We start from the raw sequence: 14,822 nt of genomic DNA, 5'->3' as shown, positions 1-14,822 counted from the left end.
ATTAAATGAAATGAAACAACCACCTTCCATGAAACTAGGCCAGAAATATGAAGAAATCATAGATGGGCACAAACATTTTGGTAAAATAGGAAACATGTATTCTTTGGGGGCATATCACATAACTTTTTCAGCATAAAATGTATCTTAAATTATTATACCCCTAATGGATATTCATTTGACTGTCCCTGACAGCATCTTCACCATTTGTGCCCAGCATTCTCAAACAGAGCAAAATGTGCAGTCTGAATGTATGCACTAGCCGTCCACTAGATATTTGGAATTTCAACTCCCATCATTCTCCAGCCAATTGCACAAATTCCCATGTTTATTTTTTTGCTCCTGTTTATAAGGATATGAAAATATCAATAAATTTGAAAACCGAACTTCATCAAATATCAGCATATTTTACAAAAGAGGTCTTAAAAGAGTACTTGGCAGTGTATTGTTTTTTCCTCACTGGAACAAATAGCAAAATATTATCTATGGGAAAGGATAAAGCAGTGCCTTTCAGCACACCATTGGGATAGAAACCATGGAACGACTGGATATCAAGCCTGTAAATGTTTATCTTCACAACTCTCCCCTGGATTGTAATTCTTGCTTATATACAATGCAACTTTTTGAACTGAGTTTTTTGTTATATTTATTATAGAGTTTATTCTCCTCTTTCAAACAGGTCTCCTAGGCAAATCATGCATTTAATGATGTATCCATTTGATTTCCAATACAGTTGGAGGGAAACCATAATATGAATTAGAGTAGGCTAAGAGACAAATGACTTGAAATAATCTCAGATTGATTGAATTGCTGCTTACGACCTATAGGTGTGAAATAATACCAAAGTGCTTCCTTCACCAAACTAAACTAGGCTCCTCCAAACAGGTGCTTTCCAGACATGTGAGATTAAATCCCGATCATTCATTATCATGGGCTGTGCTTCTTAGAATTATGGAAGTGGGGTTCAACATAACTAATAAGGATACTGGATTGGGGAAGATTAATATAGAGTGGCCATCCCCACTCCAAGGGGTAGCAACTCTCTCCATCCTAATTCAGTATAGTGAACGGACAAGGATGTTGAGAATTGAGTCCAAGGAACCATGTTTGGACAATATACTGTATATGCTGAGCTGTTCTTGGTGCTGAAATTCTTCTTATTGTTCCAAAAGTGCCTTTTTTCAACTGGACTTTCTTGTTTTTCTTCGAAGACGTTTCACTTCTCATCCAAGAAGCTTCAGAGCTGAAGAGAGCTGACCTGGATGACTGAGAATCTTCATAGGCATTCTTCTTATTGCTATTCTCATCAGCAAAATAGCCATGTTTTCTGGATAAAGGGAAAACCCATAAAAAAGCTGCAATTTAAGAAAAGTGGAGGAGTGGCTCCTGTGGGCATTGTTTATGTCTATCTCTTGTGTCCATTCAGAAGGGAATGGAGGGATGTGGGTTTTATTTGTTTTGCACAGATGGGGACAGGAATGATACAGGCAGAAGTCATTTCCCCAGTTAGCCGCCTGCCTGCCTGCTTCTTGCATAGAAAATGCAGAATAACTGTAGCGGTGGCAGAGAAAGCCTCCTCACTTCAAATGAATAGCCAGATGATGGTCTTCTGTTTCTGCCAGCTCCAGCCCACGCAGCTTCCCTGCCAGAAAATTAAACTTTCTCCATGCTGAGGCACCTGCAGGAGAGGAAAACAGAGGTAGCTCCAAAGAGCAATTTTCACCTACTCATATCAGGAGGAGATATACACTGAGCTAAACCCCTCCCCCAGTTCCTCTTCTTAACCCCATTGCTCAAACCACAGGCTTGGTTGTGATAAACTGGCTTGGCCAGTCTGGCCTACTCTTATAAGAAAAGACTGAAGCCAGAAGTGGGAGGTGGGGAGAGAATGATCGCTATATTAACTTCCACTAGTGAGGAAACAGGGAGATAAACAAAGGAGAAGGTATCCCACCACCACCATTATGAAATTTCTTCCACAGTATTGTAACCAATCTGACAGCTACTCCATGTTTTGGATTACATGTTCCATGTTATCTAGTCACTATGTAAATTGCATTCAACTCCACCTCTGACTGAGGAAAGTTCTTCCTTCCTTCTCTTTCCCTCACTTAGTAAGACTTTGGTGTTTCTGAAACAGGTGAATGTGGCTTCCCCACATGCTTCTATAGAGGCTTTCATTGGGCAACCTCCTTGCTTCATTCCTCAATCCTGTCAACAGTGCTTGGGCCTTGGATCCATCTTGTTGCCTCTCTCTGCCTCTTTCTTCTCTTCCCTCTTAGAGGGAAAAAAAAAGAAACTAAGTGGTCAAAGATGGGATAGGTAAGCTCTGTTTTTTTTTAATCAAGAGTGCTATGAGACAGCTCTTGAGAAGTCTCCTTATCAGCATAACTTGATAATTGGCTGACACCACCTGTTGAATTTCCACCTCTGTTAAAATTATTAATGACCCATGGTGGCACAGTGGTGAGAGTGCAGTACTGCAGGCTACTTCTGCTGACTGCTGGCTGCCTGCAATTTGGCAGTTCAAATCTCACCAAGGTTGACTCAGCCTTCCATCCTTCCAAGGTGGGTAAAATGAGGACCCAAATTGTTGGGGGCCATAGGCTGTAAAACTGTAAAACGGTATAAAAGTCTAAGTGCTATTGCTATTTACTAATAGACAGAACTTTGCGTCGCTTCATCTAGTAGTTTGAGCTTACTCCCTAGCAAATTCTTAATCCAACTGAGAAATGAAAACTCTGTGAAAGATAAACAAGCAACATGGCAAGACCATGGAGTTCTCAATTTAGCTTTAAGAAGAGGAGGAAGGGTTCAGGAGATCCCAGTGCTTAATGCTTGCACCTTGTTCAAGTCATTGTATATGGTTCTTATAAGAATATTACAGTACTTTACTATCAATTTGGTTTACTATTGCAGCTGAAGCTAATATTCATTTCAATCAAATCTTGCCCTCTCCATCTTGTCCTCAATTTTCATCTTTTCATCTTAGAACACTTCCATCTTTCCAACATTATCATTTCCCCTCTCAGCCAACTCCCAACCTCCCCCAGATGGCTATATCACAGTCTTTTTATTGTAGCTTTCATCTATTTCTTTTCTTCCTGATAACACAGGTTTTTCTTTATTTTCTGAGGTTTTTTTTAATGATCATTGGTTTATGAGGATTCTTTATTATGTTGTATTCGTCTCCACTTAAACTCTATTCAACCATCATCTTATCCTGACTGCTGCTGATTTGTTTTTTAAATTTTATTTCATTTTATCATCAGCACTCAGTTTTTTAATCCATCTAATCTGCTTCCAGGGTTGACTTTACTTTAATCTCCTTTCCTTTCCTTTCCTTTCCTTTCCTTTCCTTTCCTTTCCTTTCCTTTCCTTTCCTTTCCTTTCCTTTCCTTTCCTTCTTTCCTTTTTCCTTCCCTTCCCTTCTTTCCTTTCCTTCTTTTTCTTGTTATTTCAGTTACATATATAGCTCAACTTTTTTCTAATCTCACTTGCAAATATTCATTAAACTTTTAACATTAGTAGCCTGGATAGCTCTGCAGACTAAGCACTGTAATTTAACACCAGCTGTCTGCAATTAAAGTAAGAATCTCGCCAGGCTCAAGGTTGACTCAGCCTTCCATCCTTCTAAGATAGGTAAATTGAGGAACCAGTTTGTGGGGGCAGTAAGCTGACTTTGTATAAATATACAAAAGTATGAAGGCTATTGCTTAATGCACTGTAAGCTGCCCTGAGTCTCCAGAGAAGGGCAGCATATAAATCAAATTAAAAAATATATATATACATTTTTCTTACTTTACCATTTTCCAAGCAAGTCTCTTCTTTTAACTTTTGGAATTATCTTCTCTGGTGCCCTTTCATCAGTTTTCACCGTGTTTACTGTCATCTCTTGATGACCTTGCTGCATGTGATTTGGCTCCAATAAGCTTGATCATATTTCATCATTCATTCTAAAATGTATTGTCCCTTTTTTATTCATTATTGCATATTCCAATTTCTCTCTTCTTGCTCTAAACCTGCTTTTGTTACATTCTCAGGATTTTGTTGGATGTATGGCTTCACTGCTTCCCTGAGACAATTTTTCTCTTTTATATTATTTTATATTACTGTTTCTATTTTTTCCTCTCCCCCTTCCCCCAGCACAATGTCTGTCTTGAACCTTATCCCCACCAGACAATATTTCCCATTTCTTGATCTAGTTATTCACTGCTAACATTTTTACATTGCTTTTGAACCCTACTTTGTTTTCTTCAATCTGTCTTCACCAATTCTCTTCCATATCTGTTTACAACTTTTTTTCTAACTGGGTGGTTCATAACCTTGAATTGAATCCATCTACAGTTGAGCTGTTGATTAGTCCTCCCTCCTCCTGCATTGATTACTTTCTCCTTTTCTTTTTTTTTTTCCTCCAGAAAGTAATTCTATTTGTTCTTTTCTGCAGAAGTATGAAATGTTGACATTCTCTTTGTTGGTTTTTTTAAACGTGTATTTAACTCATCTGATTTTAACTCATGTTCTATCTTTGGAATATTGTTATGTTAATTCTCTTCCTCTTTTTCCTCCCCCTCCCCTCCCCCTCCTATTCCTATTCCTATTTTTCTAATTCTTCTCAAGCAGTTGTCCCTGTTCATTTATGACATGTGACAGAAGGATGGATTTGATGGATGTTTCCCAAATTTCCCCATTACATCTTCCACTTTTTGCACCAGACAAAACTCATCAAGGAAAAAAAATGGAAACCCCTCTCCCAAGCCTTTAGAATGGGACTACAAGGAGCTGTTTGTCTGGAAGGATTCACTCTGATTTCTGCTCCACATATCTTTCTTCTCTTCCCGCCCTCCCACCACACTTTGTTCCCTTGTCTCCTTTGCTATGTATTCTCTATTGGATTCTAATTCCCTTATCAGATTCAGTTTGAAGTGCTTCGTTATGCTTTTATGTAAATTTGTCTGTGCTGCATAGTCAAGTGTGAAGATTAGAAATAAAACTGAAGAGCTGTGCGTTTCCTGATTTATTTACAGATTATTTTGTGGTTCAGATTCCTCTGGTTTCAGGACCATGAAAAATACCTATTAACCATAACACCTTTGGTATACCTATTAATACCTATGATATTAATACCATAACACCTAGAATTTCAAAAGGTTATTGCATGAAATGTTTTGCAAGGCCAATGCTTTGCAGGCTGGAGGGTGGGTGGGGGGTGTTATTAAGCTAGCTAAATTCCTATGATGAAGGTCATGTGCTATGGTTATATACATGGGTCTTTGCCATTTTTGCTGACCCAGCAGTACTCCACTTGCAAGTTCCAGCAAGGACAGCTGTAAGCATGGCTCAGGAGAATCCTTCCCAACAAATACTCTGGTTTTGATCTCATAGCCATTCACTCTCTTGCTAGGAATAGATCATGCTGCTACTTTGTGAATGATGCTGGGGATAATTCATTTCAAAGGTGCTGCTGACTCACTTTTGCTCATTTGCACAGCAAAGCAATATCACTCTTCATACTGATTGATGGCAGATTTTTTTTTTCATTGAGTCCTGTTTCTATACCACCACCACCCATATGGGAAAGAATGATGCTTTTTTTTCTGGAAACCTTACTCTTCCCAATCCCATTTTTTCAAAAAGTTTGGCTAGCACTACTGTTGAAGTTGAAGTTGTAATTTTTAATGAAACCATCATTACAATGTTTGGCTAGCGCTAACTTTAATATAGCCCCATCATTTCCATTCATATTTGAAGATCTTAGCAGACTGATGTCTTTGGAAAGTCAAACCTCCCCCCCCCCATTTTTTGGAATGCCTCATCCTCTGAAAGCCTAAGAGGCACGTCAAAAGGATGACAGCCTCATAAGGCTGCCATTCGATTCCCATCTACTTTCTTTTCTTACTATGAGCTATTCATGCTTCTGTAAAAAATATAGCAGAAGGTTTAATCCAGCACACCGATTCTTCCAATAAAACTCTTTCAACAAATTGCCCCATCCCATAAATCCATTTCCTAGGCTGACTTCTCAGTACAATTGTACAGCAAATTCACTTGCTTCAGTTTTTCCACTCACACTTGTATCAGCTGCCTATTCACCTTCTCCTACCATACTGTTGGGAGGAAAATCCATCTGGTCCAGTTCCAAGCTGGGAGAAAGGCGCTGGAAATAAAATGGAGGCTAGAGGCTGATTGGAAAGGAGGTCCATTATTGATGAAGCAGAACCACCAACCACATGTGATTCTGGGACACCTGACAAAATGAAGTTTAGAGTGGGTGGGTTTTTATACCTTCTGGATTCCTATGCGGCCATGTAGTAGTCATGGCTGGCTCTATAGGCAAAAGGGAGAATGTAAATCCTAGGTGTTTGTCCAAGCTAATTTTGTCAACCTTTTGTTTGTTGCTTATCTGAGTTTTTTTCTGAGTTTCAGTGAGGGCGAATGGCTGATCTGGCTGGCTAGGCGGGTGTCCCCTTCCTCCCTCACCGCTCCATGTGCATCCCTCCTGAAGCTGCGCGCTCGGTGGAAGAGGACGACAATCCAAGATAGAAGGAGTGTACCGATCTTCGGTCAAGGGTATACGATAGCTGCGCTCCCCTGCTAGAACTTCCAAACAAGCTCAAGTTTCAGTCTTTCTGAATGGATTACTAAATCTGCATTTCTAAAAGCTGGCCTCCTCTGTTTCTGCTCAGGGCAGGGAAACTGGGGTTGGTTTCTGCCTCCCTTAAGGTCTTTTCCCCCCATTTGTTCTTTAGGGGAAATATTCTATCCTGTTTTTAATATCCCCCCAAATATTCCATCCTTAGTTAAAAGCTCTCCAGCAATTAGTTCTTCAATAGTTCTTGCACCACATCTGCTAGTGTTAAACTGCAATGATGCAGAATCCCTTGTTGTAGATCACCCAGTAATGTACCAGTAGATTTTAACTGACCTTCTACCCCCACCCCCCCTTACATCCTGACAGAAACTCAACCGACTCATTTGGATGGCATAAACTAGAGTGTTTTGCTGCAGTAACCCATCATGTCAACAGTAGCAGCTAGAATCTTGGACTGAAATGTTTTCCTTCTCCATCCTCTTAAATAAAGCCTTTTCAATGAACATATTAGGGATGTGTAATAAAATAGGAGATCAGAGAAAACAGAAGGCAGAGGGTAGAAAGTGGAATGCTGCCAAACTGGAGTTTGGGGACATTGGAACAGGGGATTAGAATATCTGGAAATGTATGTATCCCTGCCTCTTCTCTCTCTCCCCTCCCCCCCCCCCCGCCGGCCCCTCTGCTGTGAGTCTGGGCACAACAGGCTGCCACGAATCTAATACACCTCCATTGACTTTGTATCTAAATGACTCAGCAAGCACTCCATGCATTTCAATATAAATGAACAATGATTTACAATCTGTGCTCTCACTCAGTTTAAATTCCCTTCTTGGCACTTAAGGGAGGTGGGACTCAGGAAAGCTCATTAAGTGAAAAATGATTAATGAGAACCTGTGACGCCACAAAATCTAGGCCTTGCAGGTTTTGTCTACAACATTCCCCTTCCTCCTTCAAATTTGGCATCCCACCAAATACAGCTTTAAGCAAATCTAATACAAATGCTCTGATTTTCAGATTACACAGATGCTGCCACCCGGTACTGGATAGGCTGACTACTTTCCTTACAAGAAATTGCCATTTAGCACAAACTTGCTTTTTTGGTTTGGCCCTTTCATGCTGATAAATTATCCATGCTCCATCAGCACGGACCAATTGATAGAATGGGAATCTGACTTGGATTTGGAGTCTTTGGACTCATTATCTTTGACCTGTCAAAAAAGAGAGTGTTGAATAGCCGGCAATGTTCTCTGCTGTGGCTCCTGCCCTTTGGAATATCTTATCGCCTGAGGCGAGATCGGCTCCCACCCTTCTGACTCTCTGTAAGAACCTTAAGACATGGCTCTGCCAGATGGCTTGGGGTCCCAGTGGGAGAGCCTCAAACTGGAGCTGGTTGATTAAATAAGAGCTCCCCCCTCCCCCCTGGATCTGGCTGCCTCCTTCTCCATCTTATGTCAATGATTTTATTCTGTTTGCATTGTGATTTTATTCGGTCTATTTAGTTTGTTGAAGATTTTAATGTTTTTATGTTGTAGCCCGCCCAGAGTCACTTTGAAATGAGATGGCCAGCAAATAAATTTCACAATAAATCAATAATCTATCTATCTATCTATCTATCTATCTATCTATCTATCTATCTATCTTTTTTTTTTCTCAAGAACAATTTTGAGGAGGCATGTAAAACACTTTGCAACACAATGCAAACACTCAGACAATGAACATTCTCCAGCTTGCACCCTCTGTGCCAACAGATTTCTGTATGGTACCATCATCATGGTTGTAATTCCCACCAATCTCATTACAGGGTGAAAAAGTGAAAGATATACATGATCCCGAACAGCATCTTGGAAGAGGCCGTGTATCACACAAAACTGATCAGATAAAATCACTCCCAGATATTCTTCCCAGACAATCAAGTGTTGCAGAAATCCCTAGATGAAATCTCTCTGTCTCTCAGTATGTAATCTTCTGTTCAAGAAAAATACATTCCCTTTTGCTTAGATTGCAGGTTGTTGTGCCTACTGCAGGGTAAAATATCACAGGAGATAACATCCTCCCTAACCGGGCATTCTCCAGATGTGCTGGACTATTACACCCAAAATTCTCAACCAAGGAACCAGTAACTAAGAGAAAACATAAGAGAATCATGCTAGATCGGTCCATTACGTGAAACAAAACACAGCTGGCTGTAATTGCAGAGCTCACAACAGTGTGCAATGTGCAAAAATTTAAGCATGCAATGTGAGAAAGAATTTCCTTCTGCCATTTCTGATTCTCCCTTCATTTAGTTTCAATGACTGTGGCTGAGGTCTGTGTATGAGAGAGAAAACCAGCTTCTCTGTGCCATGCATGCTTTTATGTACCCCTATCATGCCACCTCTTACCTTCCTTCCTTCATTCCTTCCTAGATGAAAAAACCCACATTTGTAGCCTTTCTTCCTAGAGAAGCTGCTCTAACCCCATCATAATTTTAGTCACCTACAATTTCCTTGCACCATTTCCAACACTATAAATTCCTTCCTATGGTGCAATTACATCTATGCAGAATCCTCCATGTATTTTTCACTTTAGATTAGTACAAAGGCATTATTATATGGGTAGTTCTATTTTCAATTTACTTCCTAATGATTCTAAGCATGGAATTTGTCTTTCTGATGGCAGCTGCCCACTGGGTTGACATTTGCATTAAACAGTCCACCATGACTCTAGACTTGCTTTCCTGGTCAATAACTGCCAGCTCACATTAATGAAATGTGGATTGTGAAGGCCAACACACACCAGTTATGTTAAACTACATTCATAATTGTGATGCTGGTTCACCCAGGTTGGAATGATTCTTTGGAAACTTTTTACAATCTGTTATTGATGTTATCAACTTGAACTATTTCAGCATTTATCCTAACTTACCTCCTAACTTTATCCTAGTTACCTCCTGAGGTCCGGACTACCCCCACCCTATTGTCCTTCCGGAAAGCAGTGAAGACCTGGCTTTTCCGGCAGGCCTGGGGCCATTGATCTCACTGTTCAATCTTGCGAGATCCGGCCATGGATGGAGTGCATGTGTTTTTAATGTTTTTAAAATGCTTTTATAATGTTTTTTTTTTAAAAAAATTATGTTCATTGTTTATATTATTTTTGTTGTAAGCCGCCCAGAGTCCCTTGGGAGTTGGGCAACATAGAAATATGATTAATTAAATTAAATTAAATTAATTAAATTAACTTCAGGTACTATATGCACTATATTATTGGTGTTAAATAACTTTTTAGAATAAAAACCATACGAATTTTCAAAGAAGTAAGAAAAATAAAGAAAAGTAATAACAAACTGGAGAGCCAGTTGTTAAGGCACCAGGCTAGAAAGCAGGAGGAGGCCATGAGTTCAAGTTCTGCCTTAGCCACAAAACCCTCCTTGCAATGTTGTTGTTGTTGTTGTTGTTGTTGTTGTTGTTGTTGTTGTTGTTGTGAGAAAAATAGGAGGAAAAAGGTGTGCTGGATACATTTGACACCTTGAGTTAGTGATAATAAAAGCATTATACAAATCTTAGAAAAATGGCAAAAATTGTGGTTGGAAAATTATAAGATGACAATGTCAACAGCATATAAGGAAAATTTGTATAAGATGTTTTACAGGTGGCATCTACCCCCGACAAGAATAGCCAGAATGTTCAAGAATAAATCTAAAAAGTGTTGGAAATGTCATCAGACACCGGGCTCATATTACCATATGTAGTGGACATGTGTAGAAGCTAAAAGATACTGGACTAAAATCCACATGGCCACAGTGTCTGTGGCCATGTGGCCAGAATGACTATATACCAAGGTGCATGGAATGCTGTTATCTTCCCAGCAAAGTGGTACCTACTTATCTACTCACATTTGCATGCTTTTGAACTGTTAGGTGGCCAGGAATTTTTCTGTAGTTTAGTTATATTTGGGGCCTTTTTTTTTTTTTTAATCTTTCAGCTTTGTCAGTTGCTTCCCTCTCCGTTGTCTCATTCCTTCACAAAATATGCATTCCCCACCCTCAACAGTGCAATCGATTTTTGCCACCCATGCATGGGTAAGGAAATTAATAATGGACTGAAAATGAAGAATCGTCCAGTTTTAATGCTGGAAGATGATGCTCAAAGGGAGGGACGTCTACATCAAAAGATGATTAGAAAATGCGAATCTTGAACTTTGAGAAAATTAGGGTGGCTCATGTATACTATTGTCTGATACAGTATCAAGAACAAAATGATTTTACGGGATCAAAGTACAGGTCCATGTATTTTTGAATCTTTTTCCTCTAGTGTAGCTCCTCAGAGACCACAGATGAAAAAGTCCTTACATGCCTTTCATTCCTACTTAGCATTCAAAAGTATGCTACCTAAATTTTGGGAGGACTTCTCTAATTTTATATGCACACACTCACAATTATCGCTCTAGTGAACATAAAGAAAACTCAGGTCTATCGAACTCAGGCATGTTTTTTTATCTGTATTATTGCCTGCAGGTTGTTAGGGCAATCTCATGCCTTTATGCATCAGTTCAAAGCAACTTTTAAAGTTAAAAAATGTATTTGCATTGTTATACAGATAAAAAAAACCTCTATCCCATAATGTACAGAACAACAGATATAAAAACAGATGAAAGGCTCGACACAACAGATCAATATAAATAAAGGAAATTCAGCCTCTACGGAATCAAACTGCTCAGTCTTCCCATTACAGTTGTAGAGAGGTAGTTTAAAGGCTGAAAAGGATCATTTCTTCCCAACAGTGAAAAGTTATTTTTCACCTACAAGTTCTTCCTAAAGCAATACATTCCACATTGCTGGGATAAAATTCAACATTGAATTAATGCCTTTCAGCATTATTTTGGGCCAAAACCTTAGGGGGAGCTGAAATCATTTGTATCGGAATTCTTTCAAATATATTACACTGCTTCCATATCCAGCCAGATACCTGACCCTTTTTAAAACACCTGCTGAGGTGTTCAATAAAAATGAGAAACAGAATATTAAAAACAATACTTTTTGTCATAGTTTTCAGTCTAATAGCCTTCAGTGAAACTCACATGACATCATAAAACCAAGACTTGGTGGCGCAGCAGACTAAAGCACTGTTAAGTAACACCACCTGCCTGCAATTACTGCAAGTTCAAATCTCACCAGGCTCAAGGTTGACTCAGCCTTCCATCCTTTCAAGATAGGTAAAATGAGGACCCGGTTTGTGGGGGCAATAAGCTGACTTTGTATAAAAAAAGAACACCGCTTGGGGGGGGGGGCGAAGCCCTACTAAGCAGGTATATACAAAAGTATGAAGGCTATTGCTTAACGCATTGTAAGTCGCCCTGAGTCTCTGGAAAAGGGCGGCATATAAATCGAACCAATAAATAAATAAATAAATAAATAAATCCGAAAGGTCAGAATCTAAGTACATGTCATTAAAAAAAAAGCACAAGCAAAAAAAAAAAAAAAAAAAAAAGGGGGGGGAGAAAGGAAATTTAAAACAAAAAACAGCAATTCAGAGAAAAGTGGAGGAAAAACAGTTCTCAAAGTCCCATAGCTGTTTTTATAATGAGTAAATAGAAGAAAAGAGTCAGTTTGGTGTAGTAGTTAAGGCTGAAAACTGAGAGTTGGTGGCACAAAGACACAAAGCCAGTGGAGTGACCTTGGGCCAGACATTCTGTACCCTCTCACAGCTCAGGAAACAGGCAAGGGCAAACCACATCCAAAATCTTGCCAAGAAAACTGCAGGGTCTGGTCCAGGAAGTTGTCCAAGTCAACAATAATTTGTAGGTATCAACAGATACACACTCACACACACACATACAAAGGAAGGAAGTGGGAGAAGAAAAGCTTTCTAGAAAACATGACATCAAGATGGTGTTAAAATTGCAACATGTTATCTAGCAACTTCATGGCTTGAGAATAATATGTCTCTCTAGGAGAAAATTGTATAATTCTTTTTTGAGTAAACATCGACTTGGCATCGTGAATACATGCAACAATATCACTCCAAATTGGTGACTCGCAAGCTATAGTATGTTGGCTTGCATCTAGATTAGGGATCCTAGCCAGAAAAGAATATTATGAACAGTATTGGGGCAAAATTGGACTTTGGTTATGCCTGTATCACACTGTATATGCCTGTATACACACTGGTTATGCCTGTATCACACTGCCTGTATCACACTGGTATCAAACCTGACTGGTGCTAGTAGCCCAGGGAATGCTGTTTATAGCACAAGTATAATGAAAGCTAGTAACCTAATTGTTCATCTAACCAAAAAGCATTTAGTGAAAGCCTCCATTGACCAAAGCCATGATGGATTTTAGAGATCAAGATCTGGGGTTCCATCCGTTGATGACCATGGCATACGGAACATTATGACTTGGAATTGACAAATTCAGAAATACAGCATTCTAGCTTCCTGGGAAAAGGAAAGCCAGAGGAAAGCTAGTATGCAGTTATCTTTGCATACTACAATTCCTGTGGTGTTCTCTGATGGCAAACTATTAATGGGCAAAACCCTAACTTAGACACAAAGCACAACAGGGAGTTTTCCTTCAAGAACAGCGCAGGGAGCTGGCCTTGCTCAAGCCATGAATATCAATATCAATTCATTCTGTTTCTTGGAGCACTTGCACTTTTGATTAAATTCTCACTAAAAAGCGAACTTTGTCTCATGGCCTTATCTCTGTTTTGGTATTCATTGTACCATATACCGAAGCAAGTAGAAATCCCAAGGGAAGCTTGAAGCCTACTGTTTGCTGTGTAACTTATCCACAGCAAAACGTGGTCCTCAGCAATCACTTAAAAATGAAGACAACACAAAAAGTATATCGGTAGACCTAACCTAACAGAATGTAAGAGGAGTAAATAGTAAAAGAGACTTAAGAAATAGAATGAAACAAACAAACAAACAAACAAACAGAAAGACAGGTGTAGGTTGTGCATTTCTGCTCCAGGAGATTTAAGGCATTCCCTGCCTTTGTACCAGGTGCCTGTTTGCTAATCAGCTCAGGCAGATGACTGGCAGCCTTGCTGTTGAAGCTATTAAGCTGCAGTCATCTAGATTAGAAAGTAAATATATAATTTCCAACCAAATGCAAGACAATAGATATTGCATTTTTGTCTCTCCAACAGAAAAGACTGGAAAGAGCAGAAAAGCCAAATTATAGGACTTCATTGATAAGCCTGAATGTGATTGTATGTGTAGACTGGATGGCCGTCTGCAACATAGAGAAGATCTGTCTGGGTACTATAACAAAGAGGAAGCTGTGATTTTGCTAGCCATTGCACAACATTTTCCAGGGGCAACTAATTAAGATCTCAGCTTGAGCTTAATTATACCTCTACTAACATGGAGGACAAAAATCACTAGAGCCATGAAATGAGACGTTTGCTAGAGATGTTGCCTGCTGTGAAACCAATGACTACATTGTCCTCTCTTTGGGGATCTGTGAAGTATGCAGAAGAGAGAAGGATTCAGGCTGCCGACTGTTTTTATCTTCCTTCTTCTAGCTACTGGCAAATGGGCACAAATGAAGCAGGTTGATCTTTTCTCCTACACTGCAGACAGCAGGATGAGGAATGGCTCTCCTAAAAACCCTCTGACGATCAGGCAACTCAGCTGGGATCGTCAGAGCCTTTTGAAAGCATTTTTTTACATGGTTTTACATGTAAAAGTAAAAAAAAAAAAATTGGCCATGCCCACCCAGTCACATTACCCCCCCCCACCAAGCCACGCCCACAGAACCGGTAGTAACAAATTTTAGATTTCACCACTGATTAATACCATTCCCAATCTTAAATAGGATTCTGGCATATTAGCAAATGAAGCTATATGATTTCCTTCTCATCCCAGTTATAATCTCCTAGAAGAAAACCTCCCCATGCCAAATGCTGGAATAAAATAATTATTAGTATGACCTTTATGGGGACCCCCTTTTCTCTATAATTAATCACATAACACTATAAATGTGGATAGTCACATACACGCATGAGAGTGTTTTAATGATAGGATAGCTGAGAAGGAGAAAGGAAATCCTCACTTCTCAGTACCATGATCTCAGTAAAAATGACAAAGGGCTCACTCTATTAAGAGAAACCTGAGTGTGAGACATTTTGTAGATGTACTGTGTTTTCCCCGAAAATAAGACCCTGTCTTATATTTTTTTTGAACCCTGAAATAAGCACTTGGCCTTATTTTTCTTATGTGCTCAAAAGCCCGATTGGTCTTATTATCA

Source organism: Pituophis catenifer, unplaced genomic scaffold, assembly GCF_029215685.1.
Source record: "Pituophis catenifer annectens isolate HBS135680 unplaced genomic scaffold, rPitCat1.0.hap2 SCAF_2, whole genome shotgun sequence".
In the NCBI taxonomy this organism is placed as follows: Eukaryota; Metazoa; Chordata; class Lepidosauria; order Squamata; family Colubridae; genus Pituophis; species Pituophis catenifer.
This window is presented reverse-complemented; position numbering follows the sequence as displayed.